The sequence below is a fragment of the Notamacropus eugenii genome, chromosome 2 (genome assembly GCF_028372415.1).
Source record: "Notamacropus eugenii isolate mMacEug1 chromosome 2, mMacEug1.pri_v2, whole genome shotgun sequence".
NCBI lineage: Eukaryota > Metazoa > Chordata > Mammalia > Diprotodontia > Macropodidae > Notamacropus > Notamacropus eugenii.
In genome coordinates this window covers 377,433,466-377,441,872 of record NC_092873.1, presented here as the reverse complement: position 1 = coordinate 377,441,872, position 8,407 = coordinate 377,433,466, and positions in this window count along the sequence as shown.

Sequence of the window (8,407 nt, the reverse complement as noted above, 5' to 3'; positions counted from 1 at the left end):
CCCACGGTCATGGCCACACACATGGTCACCACCATTGAGAGGGATCAGAGCTAGAACTAGCTAACCTTGGAGACCCAGAATGGAAAGCCATTGGAACACTTAGTTCCTTGACTAGTTTCTGAATATTGTTGTAGAATCAATAAAAAAAATTCTCTTTTAATTGATCTAGTCTCTTGTCTTCTCTGTCCAGCGGCACACTTATTCAGACACTCCAAGGAGTTGGGGGAAGGAAAACTGGGTCCTAAAATCAAGATATGGTCTGATTGAGGAAGAAAAGGCAGGGTGTTACTAGTCTGATGCTGAAACATGGGGTATATAGAGTTACATGAAAAGACAATCTTGAAGATTTTTAAGTACTTGGAGAACATAAAAATAATGAAATAGCCACTGGTTATTTTTTTGTTTTGTTGTGATGGTTTTGACAGAACAGAGACTCCTTCTCTGCTACCAAAGTATCACTATTTTGGATTGTTACGCTCCTTCCCTCCCTCTTTCGGCTCCCTCCTCAACCACCTTCTCCCAGCCAAATTCACTTTAGTCCCACCCTGCCTCCGGTAGCTCACAGTCACTCCCCTACTGAAAAAAGCTCAATGGATCTCTATTGATTTTAGAATAAAATATAAATTAAAAAAAATTATATTTTATCTTTCCCCAGTTACATGTAGAAACAATTTTAACATTCTTTTTTAAAAAAAGTTTTGACTTTCAAATTTTATCCCTCTCTCCTTTCCCTCTTCCATGAGATGGTAAGCAATCTGATATGTACATGTTCAACAGGTAAAACATTTCCATATTAGCTATTTTGTGCAATAAGAAGAATCAAAAAAAGAAAGAAGAAAGGAAGAAAAAAATAAAGTGAAAAATAGCATGCTTCACTCTTTATGAAGACAACATCAGTTCTTCCTCTGGAGGGGGATAGCACTTTTATTGCTGAAAATAGCTAAGTCGTTCACAGTTCTTTATTATAGAATATTGCTGTTACTTTGTAAAATGCTCTCCTGGTTCTACTTACTTCACTTTGTATTAGTTCATGTAAGTCTTTCCAGGTTTTTCTGAAATCATCCTGTTTGTCATTTCTTATAGTACAATAATATTCCATTAGAATCATATTCCACAACTTGTTCAGTCATTCTTTGCAACCACAAAAAGAGCTGTTATAAATATTTTTGTACAAGTAGATCTCCCCCCCCCCCCTCCAACTGTAATCTCTTTGGAATACAGTCCTCAAAGTGGTATTGCTGGATCAAAGGGCATATACAGCTTTATAGCCCTTTGGACATAGTTCCAAATAACTCTCCAGAATGGCTGGATCAGTTCACTTTTTTTTAGTACATTAGTGTCCCAGTTTTTCCACATTCCCCTCCAAAATTTATCATTTTCCTTTTCTGTCGTATTAGCCAATCTGATGTGTGTGAGGTGGTACCTCAGAGTTGTTTTAATTTGCATTGCTCTAATTAATAGTGATTTAAGGCATTTTTATGTGATTATAGATAGCTTTGATTTCTTCATCTGAAAACTGCCTATTCATATCTTTTGACCATTCATCAATTGGGGAATGACTTGTATTCTTATAAATTTGAATCAGTTCTCTATGTAGTTGAAAAATGAAGCCTTTATCAGAGACATTTGCTGTCAAAATTGTTTCTCATCTTTCTGCTTTCCTTCTAATCTTGGTTGCATTGGTTTTATTTATATAAAACCTTTTTAATTTAATAAAATAAAAATCAACCATTTTATATTTCTTGATGCTCTGAATCTTTTGTTTGGTCATAAATTCTTCCTTTCCCTTCCCTTCTTCTTCTCTGAGGTCTCTTCCATAGGTGCAGTCTACCACTGCTGCTTGTTTACCAGGCTCCACTTCCACCCCAGTGAGACAGACCATTCTGCAGCCCTGGGAAGTTGCTTTCTTGCTCCTATATTGATTCTGAGGCACTTTTCAAGGCTGTTTGAAGGGGAATTTGGGAGAGAGTTCCTTCTTCACCTACCATCTTGGCACCAGAACTTCCTCTGATTTTTAAAGCCAATCACTGTCTGATCCCAACCTACCATTTTAACTTTGTCATATGTAACTTATCTTTCCACAGTCTCTGTTCAAGCCAAGTGGCCTTCTTGCCCCTCCTCATCTGTGGTTCTATCATCTCCATGCCTGCACACTGGTTACCTTCCACGTCCAGAACACTCTTCCTCCTCACCTCTACTTTGCAGAATCCCTTACTTCCTTAAAGACTCAGAACATGCTCTACCTTCTACATGAAGCCTTTACTGATTTCCCTAATTGTTGGTGCCACACCTACCCCCAAACTTACTTGCGTTTATTTTATATATTATTTTCTAGCATGATGAAATGGCTATTATTTCTACAACCAAGAATTCCTGCTGTCACCCCAAATAACTACTGTTTCTACAGAGCCTAGAATTTCCTGACTCTTCAAATCCACAAGGTCACTTGCAATTCTGGACATGGTCACATGTCTGGACAAGTGATACTCAAGAAAGGAAATACGGAATACAAAAGGCCAGCATGGGATTAGTGAGCTTGTCTAGAGGAGTCTATGATCTATGGAAGGTTAATAGTGGAGTAGGGAAAAAAGTACCCCCCTGCTTTCCACCCCCTTACATGGTAGAGTCAAAGCAGAGGGTACTGCTTGCCACATGGGAGAGATGCAACCAAGGCAGAGTAGAAGCTGTTTCTTCTATTTTCTTGATGAGTGGCTGATCTTCTGGAAGGAGTTTCCACAATGATTAAATCATAAGCCACTCCCTGCCTCCAATTCTGATTAAAAAAAACCCAAAACAATGAAATCTTGTGATGTTGGTTTTCAAGATTTAGTGGTATTCCTTTCAAAGATATACTTTTTACACATACCTATATTTGCCCAATCATTTGGGATGAATAGAATAAGAAAGAATGTTGCACCTTCCAGCCAGTGTCACTAGTCAGGGAAGGACCCAGGTACCACATAGTATTTTCTACATAGTTCCAAAACCCCATGTCCTTTCAAGGGGAAGGGAAGGGTGCTGCCTGGGTAAAGCAGCCAGGAAGTTCACTATCTCACAAATGTCCAAATGATGAGTCACTATGTCCTTGGAAATTTCCAAGGGAGCTCTGGGTTCTTGGTCCATGGAGTGTTGCAGTGGTGGTGGTAGTGGAGTGGGGAGAGTACAGAATGGTCCCTGTTACACTTTTATATGTACATGACATTTCCACCGATCGAATATAGGTTCCCTGAGAGCAAGGACTATTCACTTTGTTTATATATCCAAGCACCTTGGGAAATACCTAAAGTATTATTGTTTAGTTGTTCGGTCATGTCCAACTCTTCATGACCCCATGGACTTTTTCTTGGCAAAGATACTGAAGTGGATTGCAATTTCCTTCTCTGGTGTGTCTCCCTTTTACAGATGAGGAATGAAGCAAATAGAGATTAAGCGACTTGCCCAAGGTCACACAACTATTAAGTGTCTGAAGCTAGATTTGAACTTAGATCTTCCTGACTTCAGGCCCCATGCTCTACCCACTTATCATTTAGTTGTCCCAGTATAGTCTAGTGTATAGCAGGGGCTTAAATAAAAGCTTCTTGATTGACTGATTTGAATACTAGCTCTGAGGGGTACTGCTTCTGTGACTAGGAATTAGCTCAGTATAATGGGGAAGAAGGATGGGTCTGCATTTGAACCCTGAGTCTCCTACTTATTAGCTGTGGGGCTCATCAATCTGGCCTCAGTTTCCTTATATGTAAAATGAAAATATTGGATTAGATGATCTTGGAGGTCTCTTCCAGCTATGATTTTATAACTGAGAAAATCATTTAATCTCTCTGATTCTAAATTTTCTCATTTTAAACATGGGGACTGGTGAAGGATGCATTGACCTCACAAGGCAATTTGGAGGTAAATGCTTTGTACAAGTGACCCTTTATTAAACATAGACTCTCTTGTCTCTCTGTACTGATGGGAGTATAATGGTACATATAATGTCAATGATAGCTCTTGGAAATGCATTTTATGGATAAAACTGTCTGGGGGGTAGGGAAGGATGGAGAGTTGCTCTATGAGGGAAGAGACCATTGTTATAGCTAGGTTTTGTGTCTCCTTCACTGCCTTGCACATATTCATTCATCATCCATCCATCCATCCATCCATCCACCTGTCTATCCATCCATTCTATGTGTAAAGCACTGTACTAGGAGCTAGGGATTCCGACAAAAATGAAACAATCTTTGCTGCTAAGGAGTTTCCATTCTCTTAGGAGGATGTAGCATGCACATGGATGGATAAAGGCAGACTATATCTAAAGGCACTGTGATTTGGCAGGTAGCAAGGAAAGCTTGGGTTCCAGGTAGGGGAATGCTGGAGTCAGCTTGAACTAGCTCCAGCTAGAGAGCTGGTTGTTAAAATTTCAGCGGGAGCATTTATATCTGGAAAATCAAATACTACAAATCAGGGTTTAAATTACTGTTTTTTTGATTGTCTAGACTTAAGGAAATGATGAAGAAAATGTTAATAGTGCAGATTCCCACTTCAAATATGCTTAAAAGGGTATTGTGGGCAAATTTTTTTTCTCTTTAGGACAGCTGGTTGTTAAACATTTACCAGCACATCACTGATTCAAGTCCTTTCTCTGACAAAGCCTGGCTGTGTGATTCTGGGCAAGTCATTTAACTTCCTCAAATTCTATGAAACTTTAAGGCTTTAAGATTCAGAAGAGTTACCTGTCTGCTCTAGCAGAAGGAATTTTCCAAATAGAGAGTTTCCCAATACCAGCAAAATTATAGACCCAGGCCTTATTTTTATTTATAAAAAGTGATTTTGGAGAGAGGGGAGCTAAGAGGCATATTGGATAGAGCTCCAGACCTGAAGTCAGGAAGACCTGAGTTCAAATCCAGCCTCAGATACTGACTAGTTGTATGACTCTGGGCAAGCCACTTAACCCTGTTGACCACAGTTTCCTCATATGAAAAATGAGATGGGGAAGAAAATGGCAAACCACTCCAGTATATTTATAAAAGAAACCCCAAACAAGGTCACAAAGAATTGGAGAGAGCTGGAAGTGACTGAATAACAATTTTAGAGAAGAGGGGGAGCAAGTGAGGGGGTCATGAGGAGCCTCATGTCAGAGGTGTGACACCTGAACCTAAGCACGAATGAACTTGTGGAATGAATGGAGTTTTGTGGAAGCTGCAGATGACATGCAAAGGCTAGTTGATGACATAGAAAAAATTTTGAAACTCAGAAATGCATGAAACATATCTATATCTATCGATCTATATGTAGTATTATATAATATCGACATATCTTATCCTTTAGTACCATAAATGTACCCAAATTTTACAATAAGGTACTGTAAATACTCCATAAAAAAAAAAAAACTAAAAAAATCAGACTTCTTCTCTGGTGTGAAGGGAGGGCCAAAAAACTTATCATGGATTTTCCAGATTTCAGGGGCACCATGCTCTTTATGCCCATGATGTGGAAGAGATAACTGTAGTAACTGTCAGAGGTAGGATGCCTCCCCAGGGCTCTCCTGACTCCAAGGTCAGCCTTCTCTCATCTATACCACAATGGATCTGTGTGGTCCTAGAACACTAAATTTGGGGGCTCTTTCTGCAGATGATTTCAAAAGTCCCTTCTGGCTCTAGATCCTGTAAGAACTTGTGAGAAAACTTTTTTTCCTTTTATGATTGATGGTGGTGAAACTTTTATTAGGTAAGTAAAGGAAGAGGCAACCAAGAAGTATAGAAGGGATAAGGTTAGAAGTTCAAGTTTGAAAAGACTTAATCCTTCCCTCCCTTCTCAGTTTAGCTCTGACCTCAGATTAATCTCTTCTTCTTCCCTCTTCTACACTAATGAGGGGGACAAGTATAGGAGGAGTCACTTTTCTGTCACTGGCACAATGGGTGTTGTTGATTTCCTAAAACTTAAGGGAAACTTGCAAATCAAAGTGACTGTCAGACTTTCAGGTGCACCCTAGGAGGAGAATTTAATTCTTTAGGAGAGCTACTCAGCCTATTCTGACATTCTTCTTGTTGGAGTTAAGCTTCTTAGCATATCCAGCCTCACCCTTAGTTCACAATCTTCTTTCAAAGTATTATAGGGTTCTCAGAAGTTATTGCATTCCCCCTCTGTGCTCCCCTTCCCTGACCTTGGCAGGGAGACCCTTCACCCAGTGCATTTGGAAAAGAATGTGGTTTCATGAAACTCCACAGAAAAGGAGGTTCCTTTACTTTGCAGAAAAATGGGTTTTGCTGCTCGGGCTGAACCACTTAGAGTCTCCTCTCTCTTCTCATCCTCCTTCCCATCATAGGTATAACCCTAGCCTTTGTGTTTGTTCTTTGTTCAAGAAGAGGACCATGCCATCAGGCAATGATGACATGACTTGCAGTTGACTTGGATTTGAGTGAGGGAGGGCTGTGCAAGTTCACCAGCCTCATTTTCTCCTCTAGAGCCATCTGAGTCCAGTGGCCAGATGTTTATCAGAATGACTGGAGATGGCCCAGGATGCAACAGGAGACCCTGGTCCTTTTAGGTTAAGGTCTTTTCAGGTTCTCAATCTGAGTGTATAAGTATGTGTATATATGTATGTATGTGTGTGTATATCTCTATCTATGTATCTATGTATCTATCTATCTATTTATCTATCTATATCTATCTATGTATCTATGTATCTATCTATGTATCTATCTATCTATCTATCTGTCACTTCCAGGACACAATGAGGAATTGTAGTAGTAGGACTAGATGAGCCATCAAGAGGTTGGGAACAGCTAGGTGGCTCAGTGGATAGAGTACTGGACCTGGAGTCAGGAAGACTTATACTCCTGAGTTCAAACTGAACCTCCAACACTAACTGTGCGACCCTGGGCAAGTCACTCAACCCTGTTTGCCTCTGTTTCCTTAACTATAAAAATAACTGGAGAAAGAAGTGGCAAACTACTCCAGCATCTCTGCCAAGAAAACCCCAAATGAAGACACGAGGAGTCTGAAATGATTAAACAACAAAGGGCTGTAAACTCCTCGTGAGCAAGGACTGTAAAAAAAAAAAAAAAAAGAGGCCGAATGGAGTAGTGGATAGAGATTTAACTTTGGTCTTGGGCAGACCTCAGTCCAAGTCCTAATTTTGAGACTTCCTGACTATGTGACCCTGTGCAAATCATTTAACCTTAATACTTTGCAAACCTTAAAATACTATACAAATGCAGGCAGCTAGGTGTTGCAGTAGATAGAGCACTGGCCCTAGAGTTAGGAGGACCTGAGTTCAAATCTGGACTTCTGAATCCCAAACCAAAACTCTTACTACCCTGTGCTACAGCTGGTCAATGAGCATTGCATCCTGATACCAGGCACTGCCACTAGCTGTGTGCCTTTGGGCAAGTTGTTGTCTCAACTTCAGTTGCCTTTTCCATCACTAATGCAGGTGTTGTTATCTTCATTATTACAGATGAAAAAACTGAGACTCAGAGATGACTTATGACCCCAGGGTCACAGTTCGGTGTCAGCTGAAATTCAGAGATAGCTTCGCAGATATTTCTACCTCTCAACTTTAGTTCTAGGATTCAACATTGGTGTCACAGAAAGAGCTCTGAATTTGGAACCAAAAAGACTCTGGATGGAATCCAGGGGATGCTGGCTCAGTTCTTATAGGCCAGAGAGAGTCAAATTTTAAATTTTATTTCATTTTATTTTTGAAATGTCAAACTTTCCGTGTGAGCATTTGCACCTCAGAAATCCTCAAATGCTTGGTTTATTGTTTCGTTAATTATCTAGACTTAAAAAGTGATAGGCAGTTAGATGGTGCAGTGGGCCAGAAGTTAGGAGTTCAAATTCGGCTTCAAATACTTTACTAACTTTGTGACCCTGGGCAAGTCACTTAACCCTGTATGCCGCCATTTCTTCATTTGTAAAATGAACTGGAGAAAGAAATGGCAAACCATGTTAGTATCTCTGCCAAGAAAACCCAAATGGAGTCACAAAGCATTGGACAACAACGAAGGCATTGATGGAGACAATTTTAATAATACAGATTAATTTAAAAGTGTGTTGTGGGGACACATTTTTGCGCTAGGTGGTGCAGTGGATAGAGTGCCAGCCCTGAAGTTGGGAGGACCTGAGTTTAAGTGGAATCTCAGATACTTCTTAGCTGTGTGTGATCCTGGGCAAGTCACTTAATCCTGATTGTCTCAAAAAAAAAAAAAAAAAGCATGTTACGCATATATTTCTGAGAGTCAATTCACCAGCATACCACTGGCATAATCCCAGCTTTGTTTCTTAATACCTGTGTAACCTACACCATTTCATCTCCTTGACCACCACATGGTCACTAAAGGAGTCAGACAAGATAATCTAGAATGGCCCTTCCCAGATTTAAAATTCTATAATCCTACATCCTCATGCCTGTGGCCATGGGGTT